This window comes from Lactuca sativa, chromosome 2, assembly GCF_002870075.4.
Source record: "Lactuca sativa cultivar Salinas chromosome 2, Lsat_Salinas_v11, whole genome shotgun sequence".
Lineage (NCBI taxonomy): Eukaryota > Viridiplantae > Streptophyta > Magnoliopsida > Asterales > Asteraceae > Lactuca > Lactuca sativa.
In genome coordinates, this window is record NC_056624.2 from 14,544,125 (window position 1) to 14,563,180 (window position 19,056).

Consider the following 19,056-nt stretch of genomic DNA (forward strand, 5'->3'; position numbering starts at 1 on the left):
AGAGTTATCAACACAAATCCTTATCCCATCTATCTATTACAAATAGAAATTAATAAACAGTTTTTTTTATAGTTGATTGTATAGTGTATACCCCTAAGTACACAACACAAAAAATAGGCGTTATTCTATTTTCATCATCCAATGATTATTCGATCATTTTTCTTCTTTGTATCATAATTAAATCAACTGAGGTTATTCTAAGATGTACCTTCAATCAAATAAGAATAGTTTCTTTCGTTGGTAGACGATTCCAGTAAGATGGAGTTGAATCCGATTACCATATTTTATTCTTACTTTTTATCAATTCCCGTAATGTAAAAAATATTTGAATATTGAATTTTTGAATAGAAGAACTATATCTTTTTTGATTATTTTAATAAGAATCAATCTGTTTTTATGTTATTTCGTACTGTAGAATTCTTTTCCTTGTGGGATTATTTTCCCGCGAGAAGTAATGATAACAATGATAGAATGGATTGCTACCTATGCCTGGATCGCGGATAAATGGAAATTTTATTGATAAAACATTTTCAATTGTAGCCGATATCTTCTTACAAATAATTTCGACAACTTTTTGGAGAAAAATAGGCATTTACCTATTACAGAGATGGTGCGATTTGACTTTTTTTTATAATCTCAGTCTTACGAAAAATACACATGATTCGTGATGGGGAAAAAAAGACAAAATTTTACGCTTGTTGAAGGTAAAGTTTGGAAATAGAACAATTCCTTATGTCGTGTATCCTCGATTAATGCAGCCTCAGATGCTATGTTTCAATTCTCGATTCTAGTATTGAGTGAAAGGTTATACCAATGGTATTACAGGTTAATCCTAATCTACTAGTACCAATAGGCAGCAGAGGGGAAGAAGCAGTACATCTAGGAATCAACAACACGAAAACTTTGTTATAACTTATCCTTTTCTTTAGCAGGCTTGGGATTAAAAGAATGATTGGGACAACAAAAATCCATCTCGTTTGTATTTTGGATACCCGTATAACCATCGAAGGCTGTTGAAGTGACTAATTCCTGGAAAGCGATTTCAGATGTAAATTCGGCGGTTCGTCCATTGGGAAGCGTTGAGAACAAAGAAATTGTTGGAGTTATCATTTCTCTCTAGTACCAATACGTTTGATGTTAAGAAAGGATCTCTTGCAGGAAGGTTGGTTAGAGATTTCTTGTAAAAACACTAGCCCTACTCAGTTCATAATGATAAGATTTTCATCTTATTTATCATTTTATCATTATGCACATAAGGGAGGAGTCGTATGCGATGAAAATCTCATGTACGGTTCTAAGATTCTTTGAATTGAATGATGACCGTAACGGATGTTAGCTCAATCCGAACGAAATTATGCGGAAGCTTTACAGAGTTATTATGAAGCTATGCGACTATAAATTGATCCCTATGACCGAAGTTATATACTCTATAACATAGGACTTATCCACACAAGTAGTGGAGAACATACGCAAGCTTTGGAATATTATTTTCGAGCGCTTGAACGAAACCCATTCTTACCACAAGCTTTTAATAATATGGCCGTGATCTGTCATTACGTGTGACTATCTCCGCTATAGAAAGAAAAAAGTAAAGAAAGATCATATTCGCTAGTAAATACTAGAAAAGTGGGCTTTCTACATATGCATCGTCTAAAACAACTATTTTTATCAGCTGTAGAAAATAAACTTCATAGAAGTTGAAATATGAAGAAATAGATATTCCTAGTTGTTTTATCTATGGGTAAAGGATCTATTTGATAGAGTAAGTACCATAAAGATCAATTAGCGAGGTTTTGGGCCGATACAATAATAACTGCTTACTTATGTCATGATGTGAGACACACGTTAGAAATCCACTTATGTAAAAGAGTCGATCTACTAAGGTATTGAGCAGCGGTGTAGGATCAGATCCCATAGATAGTAAGTCTTTCCTTTTGAAAGTCTTTTTCAAAAATTCTATATAAATTTCTATATGATATGAAACTGAGATAGTTACCTTTCAGGAAATTGTAATGATAGGCGAAATGTCTATGTTTTATTCTTCTGAAGGTGAGAGAATAGATAAAACTAAAATAAACCGGATTTTTAATCCAAACTTAAGATTCAAGTTTGAAACTCATTTTATTAACTTCTTTCGTTAACCCGAAAAATGGAATAGATTTACGAGAAATCTTATTCAGTTAGATATGGTAGATTCAAATGAGGTACAAAAAGAGTTGATTGTTGAGCCGTATGAGGTAGGAAACTCTCAAGTACGGTTCTAAGGGAAGGAATTAACCCACCTATTCCGACCGGGGAGAACAGGCCATTCGGCAGGGGGATTTTGAAATTGCGGAGGCTTGGTTCAACCAAGCCGTTGAGTATTGGAAACTGGCTATAGCACTTACTCCTGGTAATTATATTAAAGCGCATAGTTGGTTGAAGATCACTAGACGTGTCGAATAAAAGACGATACCCTTTTCTTTATTTTAGTTATTATTGAACTTCTAATTTAGATTTTTTTAGATATTTTTTGTTATAATTAATTGTTTTTTGGCCCCATCAGTCAAATGAAATATATCATTCCTTTGGGAAGAACCATTCAAAAAATTTCTTTATATATTTCGTATGGTATTTCGTACAAATAAAGGATATATGGTTAGCTTACAAAATCTATTTTTTAATTGCCTTTCTTTTTTTCTATTAAAAAAAAAGAAGATTAAAACTAATCAAATAAAAAATACTTCGAATCAATGAATTTTTGAAAATTATAATTTTCTCCGCTTATTAGAATTTAATTCCCAAAAACAATAATTTACTCCATAACTTCATTTGAGTTTTTCTAACCGTGATTCACATTGTTGTATACAATTAGATAAAGTATGTATGATTTGTTGGGACCATTTATGTACTTAATATGATTATAGGGATATTTTTTTTTAAAAAAAAAATTGTAGTTTACAAGGACCATTTATACTATATTGTATTATTACAATGGTATTAAGATCATGAAGGACAAAATACTAAAATAAGATTACTTATTAGGATTTTAGTTTCTAATTAGTTTTTTTATTGGCAACACACTTTAAATTATTAGCTATCCAAATACAAACAATCGAGTTAATTAAAGTAGGATGTTATTTTAGAAAAAACCTGAAAGTATATATATACATATATATATATATATATATATATATATATATATATATATATATATATATATATATATATATATATTTGTGGATTTCTATTTTATGTTTTATAAGGACCAATTATGTTTTAATGTGTATTTGTCTTAATATAGCACTGTACATTGTATTTAGTTTTTAACAAATTTGGATTACAATTATATATGTTTGTGTTGATATGTTTGTATATGTGTTTGTATGTTACTATGTGAAAGTAGATATGTTCCATATATGGATGTTAAGTTTTTTTTGTATAAGAAGGGAGTTGACATGGAGTCAACGTGAAAATAACGTGACAGTTTCGTATTAACTTACCATACACATCGGATGTCAGCTAGGATGTGAAACCGGGAAACCTTTTAAAATCGGTCATAATGGTGTAATTGTAACATCCCAACTCCCAGGTATTACATTTATTTATTTATTTATTTATTTATGGGATCGAATGAGCGACTCGACGAGTTGTGTGCCCGACTCGTCGAGTAGTGTGGGATTAGTCACACGGGTTTAATGACCAAGTCGACGAGTCAGAGAGCCGACTCGCCGAGTTGACGTTGTGTGAGGAAACCCTAAATCCACGGGTTTGTGACCTATTTAAGGGGCCTTAATCCCTCATTTCCGCCTCACCAGTCACCTTACATCCTTGAGAGAAACCCTAATCGTCCACTTGAGCTAGAGAGTGAGAGAGAAGTTAATCGTGTGCTTATTAGTGCACTTTTGAAAGAGAAGAGTAGAGCATCAAAGCTTGGATCAGGAGGAGGCTTTGGATCTAGAGGTTCATCAGGTTTTTGCTTCAGTTAGAGGTAAAAACATGCTAATTTGATCATTTCCTTATGAGATCTTGGTTTAGGGAGCTTTTAGGGTTTTCTCCCAACCTTGTTGTGTCATTTGAGTCCTTTGAGCATGATTTGAGGTTGAAACCTCAGATCTGGATTGTAGGAGGTCTTGTGAGTCCAAAGACCCGAACTTTATTGAGCTAGAGATAAGATCTTGTGCATCTAACCCTTGTTGGAGCTTGTATTAACATTATGGAGCAAATATGCCATGCATAAATGTAAAGATCAAAGCTTTACTTCATATTCGAACCTTAGGAAGTCAGATCTAGAGTATGGGGCATGGTTTCTGCCTCAAAACGTCTGAATGAGAACTTGACTTAAGGAACTCGATGAGCCGGCTTGACGAGTCGGTTGGGGTTTGTCCCGATGAGTCTGGACATGATGTAACTCAGCGAGTTGACGGTTCAACTCGGTGAGTTGAGATGGACTATCATGAGGGTTCTGAGGAATCGAAGGGACTCGGGGAGTCAGGTCAACATGGACAGTTAACTCGAGTGTTGACTTTTGTTGACTTTAAGGTTTGGTCAAGGCAGGGATTATGGGGACGATGGAGGGGTAAAATGGTCTTTCGCACATCCCAAGAGTTACAGAGGGATTAGCATGAGTCTATATAAAGTTGTGATCTTTATGTGTTAACTAGAGATGCTTACTACGTGTAGGCAGAGATTAGACTGTCCGAGGGGTATCCAATTTCCTTGCTTGCTTACGAGGTGAGTCTTCTCACAATACTTACCTGAGTGGTAACACCGAGTGACCAGAGGGTCTTATTTGAGTTATTGACCGGATGGTCCTATGTGCTTATATTGATTTATGTGATATTGTGCATATTTGTCTTTGTGATATATGCTATGTTATTCTGTGTTTTACTGATATCAGACCGGAAGGTCCAAACCGAGTTGTGAGACTGGAGGGTCTTCACTGAGATATAGGATTGGAGGGCCCAACCCAAGCTGTGAGACCGGAGGGTCCTCACTGAGACACATGACCGGAGGGTCCACACTGAGCCGTGAGACTGGAGGGTCTTCACCAAGACGCATGAGACCGAAGTGTCCATGCCGAGTTATAGCCATGAGAGGCTTATTATTTGTGTATGTGGTATTTTGGGGAACTCACTAAGCTTTGTGCTTACCGTGGTGTGTGATATGTGTTTCAGGTACTTCTCAGGATCGCGGGAAGGCGCCAGCTTGATTGTACACACCGATTTCGAGACCATGTGGATTCTGGGATAGTGATGTTTTATGTGGATTTGTGTTGACACTTGAACAATTATGTTTTTTGAGAAATACATTGTGAGTTTTTATGTGTTTTTAAAATAAAAATTTTGGTTTGAAAATTTATGTTGTTATAAGTTGGTATCAGAGCTTTGGTTTGAAGGATTCGGGTATACCTTCGGGTATGTCTGAACTCAAACTGAGGGTTTGAGAAAAAATTTCAAAAGAAATTATTTTTCTAAAATGAGAGACTTTTAAGAGAAAATGAGTTGGAGCAGTGTGTACAATCAGCCAGAGCCCGAACGGTGATTTCCCAAAATACCCCTACTTATTTGTGTTATGAGATATTAGTGATGAATACTAGAGGATAGGCTAAGTAATTCATATTTAGGGCTAGAGTTGTCTAATTTGTGATGCCTTAGCCTAGGAGTCGTTGTTATCTATTATGTGCCTTGAGTATGTGCTGAGTAAGAGTATCTAGCATGAATCACTTTGAGAGAGTTCTGGGTTGAGAGATAATCATCTAGGAGAGATACCTAGATGAGCATATGAGAGATCTACTGAGAGGGTAGTCTATTATTCATGAAAGTTATAGTACTTGTGAACTGGGATCCTAGGAGGAGGACTTGGGGTGACTACAGGTTGGTGTGGAATGTAGTATTGGGCCCGTACTACTGAAAGCACCGAATATGTATCCAACCCAAGTAAGAATCCTTAGGCTGCTAAGGAGCAAGTAAGGACAGGTGATAGAGTGCGGGTATGCTCGAGCGAGTCTCTGATGATTTTTCGTGTTGTGTTTCAGAGACATCATGGTGGGTACATGCCATAACCCCGAGAGCAGTGGGACTAGTGATGAGGAGATCCGCAGGATCATCCATGATGAGGTGGCCGCAACCATTCGAGAGGCGATACCGGAGATGTTTGGGTCTATTAAGACCACACTGATTGAGACGTTTGATGAGCGATACGTTGTCGTTATTGAGGCTGCAGCCACTGCAGCTATTGCCACTGCTAGGCTACAAGAGGTGACTCGTTGTTGTTCCAGGAGTTCAGCAACACGAAGCCACCAGAGTTTGATGGGACACAGGATACGATTGCTTCCATGAGATGGATCACTGACATTGAGGGATGCTTTTATACGTTTTCATGTCCAGAGCATCTGAGAGTCTAGTTCACGCTAAACCAGCTTCGCTTGGGAGCGAAGGACTGGTGGAAGTTTGTGATGACTGATTTTACCCCTGAAGATCATGTTGCAGTGACTTGGGAGAGGTTCATCAAGTTTTTTCGACATGAGTATGTTCCCCAGGTGGAGAGGGAACGTTTAGCATAGGAGTTTCTGTCTCTCAAGCAGAAGATAGAGTCAGTGACTGAGATTACGAGGTTGTTCCATGAGAGGGCGATGTTCTGCCCTGAGCACATATCCACTAAGCAGGCACGTGTGAGCCGGTATTTGAGCATCTTGAGGAGAGATATTTGGGACTTCGTGGCGAACTCGTCTTATTGGACATTGGTTGGGTTGCATACTAATGCCAGGAGGAAGGGAGATTGAGTTGGAGATCCAGACTAGAGAGGAGGGAGAGCAGTAGGGGAGAGATATGAGACTTACACAGTCACAGCCGGCGGCTAAGTGGGCTAAGCCCGCTGATTCGAGAGTTGGAGGCCAGAAGGGCCGCACTTGTAGCAAGTGCGGCAAGACCCATGAGGGATCTTGCTGGGCAGGGATTTGCTACAAATGCAGCAAGGAGGGTCATATGGCGAGGGACTTCCCCAAGGTATTTTCTGTTTGCTTTCACTACAACCAGAAAGGCCATCGGAAGGTCGACTGCCCCCAGCTTACCCAAGGATCAGCCCAAAACTCTTGCTTCTTTACGTGTTATTGATGGCCGGCCAGGGAAGGCCGAGCCTTTAAGGGCTCGTGGGAGAGCATTTCAGCTAACACCGGAAGAGGTCTGCGCTGCGCCTGATGTTGTTGCTGGTACGTATATCTTTAACTATGCTATTTTGAGATTTGTTTATACTTATATTGTGTTGTGTATAGGTACTTTTCTTGTGTGTTCTGTATCTGCTTTGGGGTTGTTTGACTCGGGTGCGAGTCAATCTTTCGTGTCCTTATCTTTTAGTCGCCACATCAGTATCCGACATAAGGCATTGAGTCGACCTCTGAGAGTTTCTATAGCCGACGAGCATGTGGTTTTTGCTACTGATGTATTCCAAGGGTGTGTACTAGATATTTTTAGTGTTGAGTTCCTGATAGATCTGGTACCGATCGCGATGGGTGATGTCTATTTCATAGTAGGCATGGACTGGTTGATTCGGTTTGGGGTTATGATTGACTACAAGCGTCAAATGGTGACCATACGAGACCCTAGTGGGGGAGTGCTTACGGTGTATGGCAAGGGTACCCGATCTGGATCCTTTTCTGCTCTGCTATCATAGCGAGACAGAGTCTACAGCAGGGTTGTATGGGATTTTTGGTGTACATGATGGATACACATGTTTCTATAGAGAGACTGGGATCTATCGTCGAGGTTTCGATAGTGTGTGAGTTTCTATATGTTTTTCTCGAGGAGTTACTGGGTGTCCCTCCTGAGAGGCAGTGGAGTTCGGATTGATTTGGTTCCGGGAGCGGCGCCTATTGCCAAGGCACCTTATCACCTTGCGCCACCAAAGATGCAAGAGTTATCCTCAGAGCTCCAAGAGCTGCTGGGGAAGGGTTTTTATCAGACCGAGTAGCTCATCGTGGGGAGCGTCGATCCTTTTTTTCAAGAAAAAGGATGGTTCACACCGGATATGTATTGATTACCGGGAGTTTAACAAGCTGACGGTCAAGAACCGTTATCCATTACCGAGGATCGACGATCTGTTTGATCAGTTGTAAGGGGGCAACTTGGTTTTCCAATATTGATTTGACATCTGGATATCATCAGATGAGATTCTATGAGGAGGATATCCAGAAGACAGCCTTTAGGACTCGTTATGGGCACTACAAGTTTGTGGTGATGCCTATCAGACTCACCAACACATCGACATCGTTTATAGACCTCATGAACCGGGTGTGCAGGCCTATGTTGGATCGATCGGTGATCGTGTTCATCGATGATATCCTGGTGTATTCAAGATCTAGAGAGCAGCATGAGGAGCATCTTAGAGAGATCCTTGGAGTACTGAGGGCGGAGAGGCTTTACGCCAAATTCTCCAAGTGTGATTTTTGGTTACGAGAGGTCCAGTTCCTGGGACACCTCGTTAATTAGAATAGGATATTGGTCGATCCGACCAAGATTGAGGTAGTTGTGAGATGGTAGGTGTCGATATCCCCGATGGAGATTAGGATTTTTTGGGTTTGGCCGGCTACTATTAGAGATTTATTAGGGATTTCTCCAAGATTGTCGTCCCTCTCACCAGATTGACCCAAAAGGGTTTTACTTTTAATTGGGGGCCCGAGTAGCATACCTTATTTGAGACCCTTCGACAGAGATTGTGCGAACCCCAGTGTTAGCCCTTCCCGATGAAGTGGAGGAGTTTGTAGTTTATTGTGATGCTTCGATATCCGGGATGGGTACAGTGTTGATGCAGAGGGGGCACGTGATAGCATATGCATCAAGGCAGTTGAAGCCTTATGAGACGAGGTATCCCACCCACGATTAGGAGTTAGGGCAGCGGTGTTCTCCCTCAAGATCTGGAACCACTACCTGTATGGATTTTGGTGCACCATATATACGGACCACAAAAGCCTGAAGTACCTCATGGATCAGCCCAACCTGAATATGAGGCAGAGGAGGTGGTTGGATGTAGTGAAGGACTATGAATACGAGATCTTGTATCATCCGGGCAAGGCTAATATGGTAGCCGATGCCCTGAGCCATAGAGCAGCAAGTGCTCCGATCCGAGATGTGTAAATAAGGATGACAGTGATGTCTCCAGTCTTAGATACCATTCGAGAAGCCCAGGTGGAGGCCGTGAGACCGAAAAACTGCAAGAGGGAGCAGGTGATTGGGCAGATTTCCGAGTTTGTGATGGACAATCGTGGGCTTATGACTTTCCGAGGGCGGATTTGGGTGCCCTATACAGGTGGATCACGACGCATACTGATGAAGGAGGCACATAGGTTGAGATTCTCGATCCATCCGAGTGTCACTAAGATGTATTTGGACCTGAAGAGAGACTACTGGTGGCCATGTATAAAGAGGGACGTGGCATGGATAGTTGAGAGGTGCTTGACCTATCGCCGGGTTAAGGTGGAGCACCAGTAACCACATGGCCTGTTACAGCCTCTAGTGATTCCCCAGTAGAAGTAGGAGCAAATTTCGATGGATTTTACCACCAAGCTACCGAGGACTGTGCGTGGGGTTGACAAGATATGGGTGATTGTAGACCGGTTGACGAAGAGTCTTACTTCCTCGCAATCAGTGAGAGCTCTTCTGCAGAGAAACTGGGCGAGATTTATGTGTGAGAGGTGGTAGCACGGCTTGGGGGTGCTGACCTCAATAGTGTCAGATCGGGATGTGAGTTTTACTTCCAGGTTCTGGAAGAAATTTCATGAGGATTTGGGTACCCGGTTGCATTTCAGTACCGTATACCACCCGCAGACGAACGGACAGAGTGAGCGGACGATCCAGATGCTCGAGGACATGTTGTTGGATTAGTGTCTAAGTCCATAACTATATTTGGTATTTACTTGACCCGATTGGCATGGTCCATTTTGGTTACATGGCATCATGCATTTGGATAGACTAAAATGAGAGAAATAACACTTAAGGTTTATTAATATATTATAAGTTCTAATATATTAATAAGATTATTTAATTAGTATTGATCAAGAATTAATTTGGAATTAATTAAGTGAAGGAGACTAATTAAATTTATGGGTTGATTGTGTAAATCATCCATACTTGTATAGTGAGCTAATGCTCCATGGATTATCAAGTTGGGCTAAAACCTATAGGATGCTCCATGGTGTTTTTGTACCCATGGATCATGGAAATGAAAGGCCATGACTATTAGGGTTTACATGGTGTAACCCTAATTGTGACACACTATATAAGCATCTTGTTCTTCCCAAAAATCTGGCACTATGTGTGAATGGTGAGGGTTAGCCGATTTCATGAAGTGTCTCATTTCTCTCTAAGTTATTCCTGATGGGTTTTGAGCATTCTAACACTTCCTAAGTGTACATGCAACCCTAATAACCTTGGATCTATGTTTGTCTAATTATCATGCAAAGTTGAATTCCAAGGTTATATTCCTATCTAGCATACATGGGGAACAATTTTAACTTGAATCATAGATAGAATAACTTACCTTGTTGTTGCTTGTGTTCCTTGAAACCTTGTGAGCCTAGCACCCCAAGTGTGATGCCTCAAATGCTTCGCACAACACCAAATGCTCTTGGAAAGACTCTTGAGATAACACACACTTCTCAAAATCGGCCAAGCCCTCTAGTTTCTTATGTCTAACTTGTGATGCTCTTGTGTAGCCAATTTTGTGGAGAATGGGACTCTTATATAGTGTTGACACATCTAGGGTTACACCATGTAAACCCTAATGTGTCATGACTCTTCATTTCCATGACCCATGGGTTTGTAACTCCCATGGAGCATCCATGGAGCATCCTATGGGTAAAACCCAACTTGATAATCCATGGAGCCTTTTAGCCCACTATACAAGATATGGATGATTTACATAACCAACCCATATATTTAATTAGTTATCCTTTGATCACTTAATTAATTCCAAATTAATTCTTTGATCAACTAATTAAATAATATTATTAATATATTAGAACTTATAATATATTAATAATCTCCAAGTGTTATTTCTCTCATTTAGTCTATCCAATTGCATGGTGCCATGCAACCCAAATGGACCATGCCGGGTCGGGTCAAGTACAAGCCCGAAATAGTTATGGACTTAGACACCTTATCCAACAGTCTCCCACTTGGATAAGTCTAATAACTATATCTCTAGTACTTCAGGAACCGACCGGCAATCGTAGCTCTTTCAAGGTCTCTCGGAACTGAGAAGATGATGATACGCCATTTAAGATAAGTGATCATATAATCCTCTGTTCTAGATATCAGCCAGACAAATACATGGAACATGTCTTGCTTATTGTCCAGCATTTGTTTCCCAATTTCCGATTTGTTTGACATAGAACTTAATTGAACACATCAACTTAGTTCTGACCGGGCCCGGTACATGGGTCAAAACAAAATCATCGAGGGGCCCAGATATCAGCTTCTAATCCAAGAAGGAACAGATAAACTTCGACTCATATGTTTGTTCTACCACTTATTGAATTACACACAAAAGTACGTTTTATAACATCGAGTTACCAATGCGGTTTCGTACAGTCAATGCATAACCAACTTGTAAGTAACAAATCATATCTCTAGGTTTGAAGACTTATATGATATTACCGTCTCACGATCACTCGAGATAAAATTCCATGAAGTGATTCCAGTGAGCGTGGGTTGTGTCCAATGCTCAGAACTTATGAGCACTCATGATTGTTGTAGCCTTGTCCAAGACCTCTACAACCAAACATGACAGTCTTGATTCATATCTACTTCCAACATATGACCGACTGTGGAGATTTGAATAATATGTTATACCAAACAAAATTATTCTGGAAGTCAAAACATGCAAAAGAAATATAGTAAACGATTGACAAGAGATAGCAACACTTTACTCATAAATAAAACACCTTTTATTCATCATCAAATGTCAATTACACTTTACAAATTTCCGGGTTATCTAACTATTAAAACTTATATCATCCTTCAGCCCTATGCTCCGAGCATGCTGAAGATGCTTAACCCTACTCAGTCCCTTCGTGAGGGGATCTGCTGGGTTCTCATCCGATGATACCCTCTTTGCCACGAGGAGTCCTTCTTCGATCCGATGTCTGATGAAATGGTATTTTCTGTCGATGTGTCTGGATCTACCGTGATCCCTTGGTTCCTTGGCTAAGGCAACAGCACTTTCACTATCACAGAAAATTTCCATTGGCTCTTTAATAGCTGGTACAACTCCAAGGTCTCCAATGAAGTTCTTCAGCCATATCGCCTCCTTTGCTGCTTCACTAGCTGCAATATACTCTGATTCACAAGTAGAATCTGCCACTGTCTCTTGCTTGGAACTCTTCCAAGAAATTGCTCCTCCGTTTAGGGTAAAGACCCAGCCCGACTGAGAGCGGAAATTATCCCTATCAGTCTGGAAGCTAGCATCACTATACCCTACAACTCTCAAGTCATCACTCCCACCGAGGGTAAGGACCCAGTCCTTAGTCCTTCGTAGATACTTGAGGATATTCTTTACCGCAGTCCAGTGTGCCTTGCCAGGGTTCGCCTGATACCTGCTAACCATGCTCAAAGCAAAAGCTACATCGGGTCGAGTACACGTCATAGCATACATGATCGATCCTACAGCCGAAGCGTAAGGTGTTCGACTCATTTCTGCTATCTCAGCCTCAGTGCTAGGGCTTTGTGTCTTACTCAATCTGGTGTTACTCTGGATGGGTAACTCTCCTTTCTTGGAATCTTGCATGCTGAATCTCTTCAGCACCTTATCCAAGTAGGTACTCTGACTAAGTCCAATTAGTCTTTTACTCCGATCTCTCAAGATTCTTATCCCTAGAATATAGGCAGCTTCACCAAGGTCCTTCATAGCGAAACACTTACCAAGCCAGGACTTTACTTCCTGCAGGGTTGGAACGTCGTTTCCTATGAGTAGTATGTCATCCACATACAATACCAAAAAGCTAACTATACTCCCACTAGCCTTGACATACACACAAGATTCATCTTCACTCCTAGAAAAGCCAAATTCCTTGACCTTTTCATCAAAGCAAAGATTCCATCTGCGAGGTGCTTGCTTCAATCCATAAATGGATTTCTCAAGCTTACACACTCTATTAGGGTACTCGTTGCTGACAAAACCCTCTGGCTGACTCATGTAAACATCTTCAGCCAACTTTCCATTAAGGAAAGCGGTTTTGACATCCATCTGCCATATTTCATAGTCATGAAATACAGCTATGGCTAACAGAACCCGAATAGACTTAATCTTGGCTACCGGAGAAAAGGTCTCATCATAATCCACTCCAGGAATTTGAGAGAAGCCCTTTGCAACCAGTCTAGCCTTATAAGTGTGTACTTTACCATCCATGTCGGTCTTCTTCTTGAAGACCCATTTGCACCCTACTGTCTTACGACCTGGTACATTTTCAACCAAGTTCCAAACTTGATTGTCATACATGGATTGTATCTCGCTATCCATAGCCTCTTTCCATTTAGCAGACTCGGGGCCTGCCATGGCTTCCTCGTAGCTGTTAGGGTCATCTTGACTTACTAGTGTTTCATCACTAATAAGTGTCTCACCTTCTGCAGTAATATGGAATCCATAGTAATGCTCAGGTGCACTCCTAACTCTCATGGAACGTCTCAGAGGTACAGATTTGTCAATTGGCTCAACAGGAGTTTCCTCCTCAAGTTGAGGGCTAGAGTTTGAAGTTCCTTCACCGCTTGATTCTTGAATTTCTTCAAGATCAATTTGCCTCCCACTGTCTCCTTGGCTTATAAATTCTCTCTCTCGAAAGACTCCTCTTCTTGCTACAAAGACCACATTGTCACTAGGTCTGTAGAAGAGGTAACCAAAGGATCGTTGTGGGTAACCGATGAAAATACACCTCTCGCTTCGAGGTTCGAGCTTATCATGAGTCTCGCGTCTCACGAAAGCCTCGCAACCCCAAATCTTGATGTGGTCTAGTTTAGGTACTTTACCAGTCCACATCTCGTGAGGAGTTTTAGCAACTTTCTTTGTAGGGACTAGATTAAGAATATGGGCGGCAGTCTCTAAGGCATACCCCCAGAATGAGATTGGTAGCGTAGCTCGACTCATCATGGAACGAACCATATCTAGCAAGGTTCGATTACGCCTCTCAGCCACACCATTCAACTGTGGTGTCCTGGGAGGTGTCAATTGTGAGACTATCCCACATTCCCTTAGATAGTCGAGGAACTCTGAACTAAGATACTCACCACCACAATCGGATCGAAGCATCTTAATGTTCCTGCCCAATTGATTCTCGACTTCCTGTTTAAATTCCTTAAACCTCTCGAAAGTCTCTGACTTATGCTTGATCAAGTAGACATATCCATATCTACTATAATCATCAGTAAAAGTCAAATAATAACGATTAGCATCCCTTGTGGCATGTTTGAATGGTCCACACACATCCGTGTGTATAAGGTCCAACAAACCTTCACCCCTCTCACACGAACCTGTGAAGGGTGACTTTGTCATTTTTCCAAGTAAGCATGATTCGCAACTATCATCTGACTTTAGGTCAAACGACTCCAAGACTCCATCCTTTTGGAGTTGGCCTATGCGCTTCTTGCTTATATGTCCAAGACGACAATGCCATAATGATGCTTTATCCAAGTTATTATTAGTAGAATCAATACACAAAACATTATTTCCTAAGTTATCAACAACAGATACAGCTTCATACACACCATCACAAGGTAATGCTTTAAAATAAAGAATATTATTAAAGAAAGCATCAATAGAACCAACTTCATTATTAAATGAAAAGGTAAACCCTTGTTTGTACAAAGCATGGAAGGAAATAATATTTCTTGCCATTCCTGGCGAATAACAACACTTATTCAGATCTAAACTAAACCCACTACTTAGCGATAAAGTATAAACTCCAATCTTGGTAACAGGTATAGCTTTCCTATTCCCCATGATCAAGTTTATCCTTCCTTGCTCCACATCCTCACTTCTTCTTAGTCCCTGCAAGTCACAACAAATGTGAATACCACACCCGGTATCAAGGACCCAAGAATTAGAATGGGGTGAGTTATTAGAAATGATAGTGTAAATACCTGCATGGTTGGGTTTAACTTTCCCATCCTTCACATCTTGCTGGTATTTTGGGCAGTTCCGCTTCCAATGAGCATTTTCATGGAAATAGAAGCATTCAGCCTCTTTTGGGTCAGAAGAAGGAGTAATGAAACCTTTCTTGGTTCCACTTGAAGAAGAGCCATCAAGGGTCCGAGCCTTGGTACCCTTCGAGGATCTCTTTCTCTTCCTCCATCGATTCTTCCCAATTGCCAAAACCGGAGTAGAGTTTTGAGTAGGAGTGATAGCAACCGACTTCCCCTTAAGACCTGATTCTGCGGTCTTGAGAAGTCCCTGAAGTTTTCTGAGGGTGACTTCTTCCTTGTTCATGTGATATGTCATGCGGAATTGATCATAGCACGATGGTAAGGAATGCAAAATAATATCTATTGCAAGATCCTCCGGGAAGTTCACATTAAGCTTCAGCAAACGATCCACATACCTTTGCATTTTCTGCATGTGGGTCGTGACGGATTCCCCGTCCTTCATCATGGTTGTTATCATGGAGCAGATGATCTCATACCTCTCTTGTCGTGCACTTTGATGGTATCTTTCCATCAAATATTGGTGCATGTCATAAGGGTAGAAATCCTCATAGGACTTTTGGAGTTCCGCTGTCATCGTGGCCGTCATGATGCAAGCCACTTTCGTAGCATCCCTTTCATGTGCCCGAAATTCAGCGATCTCCTGAGGAGTTGCAGTGGACTCATCAATCTCCTTAAGCTCCTTGTCAAGGACATATTCTTTGTCCTCGTAGCGGGTAATCATCCTGATGTTTCTGATCCACTCATTGAAGTTGGATCCATCAAAGGTGACTTTCCCACACAAGTTCATAAGGGTAAAGGAGCCATTAGGATTAGAGCCAGAAGCATTGTTGAAAGACATCTGAAGGAAAGAGGACAAGCTTAGTTTAGATATAAGAGAGTCCTTAATAAAACACCCAAATGTAATATTAAGGCTAGGATCCAATCACAATATAATATAACTTAGAAGAGGTATGCCGTAATCTAAGCTATATCATATTTGAAAGGTAGGTGAATGACGATTCACCAATTTCCACCACGAAAACCGCAATATTTTAGTATTAGGTTTTTTTGAATGGTTCTTAGAAATTCCTAGATTCTTTGAGATTCAATGAACTTTTCAAAGGCATGTTTCAATCTCGAGTGTGCCCTCCAAGTTTTGTGACTGGGATACCGAGGATCACAAAACGAGGTGTGAAGTAACCATGCAAATCACTTGGTACCCTTAAAGTTTATCACTCAATCGATGTGCCGGTTAACCACACACGCTCCACCGATACTATAATAAACCCTAAGTCACCCTTTACCTACCTTGTTAAGTCCAAGTTAGTGTGCCGGTTAACCACACACGCTCCACCAACGACTTAATCAAAGTGTAAAGTGTAATTTCATGGAATAGCACCTTATTCACATTTTTCCTAAAGTAACTAAGATTGGGAATTTAATAAAACATTTAGTTACTTTATAATATTCATCATACTTTGAATGAGAATTAATAAGTCATTGTCTTACCCGTTCGGCTAACGACCCTCCACCAATCAAGCAAGCGGTGGGTGAGAGTGGACACCCATTAAGTCACCATTTTATAGGCAACAACCTTATACCCACCTTATAGACCGGCTTCGTGAATGAGGCGTACTAGCGGTAAGACGACTTTGTTCTTATACATATATATATAATTATTAAATCATAATAATATAAATATAAGGGTTGAATTTTAACTTTTAAAATTCTAGGGGTTGGAACTAAAGTTTTAACTTAACTTTACTTGTTCCAAAACTTGAGGGCAAGTTTTGTAAACTTTCAAAACTTTTCATTTCTTGTAACTTATGAGTTTAATAGAGTAATAAAATGAGGTCTTTTCATTTTTCCTAACTCTTGTGTTCTTTTAATGGTTTTTAACCCAAGAGACTTTTGGTTTTCCATAACTTGAGGACAAGTTATGGACTCCATTAAAACACATTATGATCATGAATTAATCTACCACATAGGTTACAAATAATTCCTATGATCATCTAAACATCATAAGAACAAGAATATGAATATGAACACTTTCAAGAATCAAAATCACATTTAATCTTGTAATTTTGACAACTAGTTGTTGTAAATGAGTTAGAAAAGACATTACACCTTCTAAAATAAGTTTTCAAGTACCAAAACATTTTAGGGTAATGATTCTAATCCATTTCCAGCAACTCAAGTCGAAATTCTGCACTCTGTCGACCCTACTCGCCGAGTAGGTTGAAGATACACATGAACTCAACGAGTCCTCCCCATGGACTCGCCGAGTCCATCAGTCAGACAGCAAGATTTTCGACTTTCTTCAACTTTTAAGCACAAATAACAAACAAACAAGCCTAGGCTCTGATACCACTGATGGGTTTTGAGCATTCTAACACTTCCTAAGTGTACATGCAACCCTAATAACCTTGGATCTATGTTTGTCTAATTATCATGCAAAGTTGAATTCCAAGGTTATATTCCTATCTAGCATACATGGGGAACAATTTTAACTTGAATCATAGATAGAATAACTTACCTTGTTGTTGCTTGTGTTCCTTGAAACCTTGTGAGCCTAACACCCCAAGTGTGATGCCTCAAATGCTTCACACAACACCAAATGCTCTTGGAAAGACTCTTGAGATAACACACACTTCTCAAAATCGGCCAAGCCCTCTAGTTTCTTATGTCTAACTTGTGTTGCTCTTGTGTAGCCAATTTTGTGGAGAATGGGACTCTTATATAGTGTTGACACATCTAGGGTTACACCATGTAAACCCTAATGTGTCATGACTCTTCATTTCCATGACCCATGGGTTTGTAACTCCCATGGAGCATCCATGGAGCATCCTATGGGTAAAACCCAACTTGATAATCCATGGAGCCTTTTAGCCCACTATACAAGATATGGATGATTTACATAACCAACCCATATATTTAATTAGTTATCCTTTGATCACTTAATTAATTCCAAATTAATTCTTTGATCAACTAATTAAATAATATTATTAATATATTAGAACTTATAATATATTAATAATCTCCAAGTGTTATTTCTCTCATTTAGTCTATCCAATTGCATGGTGCCATGCAACCCAAATGGACCATGCCGGGTCGGGTCAAGTACAAGCCCGAAATAGTTATGGACTTAGACACCTTATCCAACAATTCCAACTGTATTTGGTGTTGTGTGAACCATTTGAGGTGTCACACTTGGGACACTAGGCTCTTGAGCTCAATGCAATCAAGCTACATAAAAAAATGTATGTATTCTATCTAGTTTTGTTATACTAGTACTTATGATTGCATGCTAGTTAGGATAATATTCATATTTGCATGTATAATAGAGAAAACATAGATCCAAGGTATTTAGGGTTACATGTACACTTAGGAGTGTTAGAATGATAAAAACCCAACAATGGTATCAGAGCCTAGGCTTGTTTTCTTATTGTACTTGAAAAATTGGTTGAAAATCGAAGTTTGTTGCTGTCTGCTCAGCAGACTCGACGAGTCCAAGGCTAAACTCATCCAACTCGCCGAGTTGGTTCATGCACTCGATGATTTGGACCCCCAGACAGCATACCTTTGACTGTTTTGGCTGGAATTGGACTAGGAACATTACCTTAGGCTGTTTTTCAACTTATAAACCTGTTTTTGATGTGGTAATGTTCATGCTAATCCAATTTCAAAGATAATTGTCAATAGATTCATTTTTGTATTAGTTTAATGGTTAGGCTAATTACATGAAAAAAGTTTGATTAAATTATCTTGTTCTTATGAGTTGCTTAGATTAATAGAAAAGTTATGTGAAATTGTTGTTTTCAATCCAAATTAATACAAGAGTTGGTTCTAAAATGTGTTTTTTGTAACTTGTCCTCAAGTTATATGAAAAGTCACATTTAAGATTCATAAA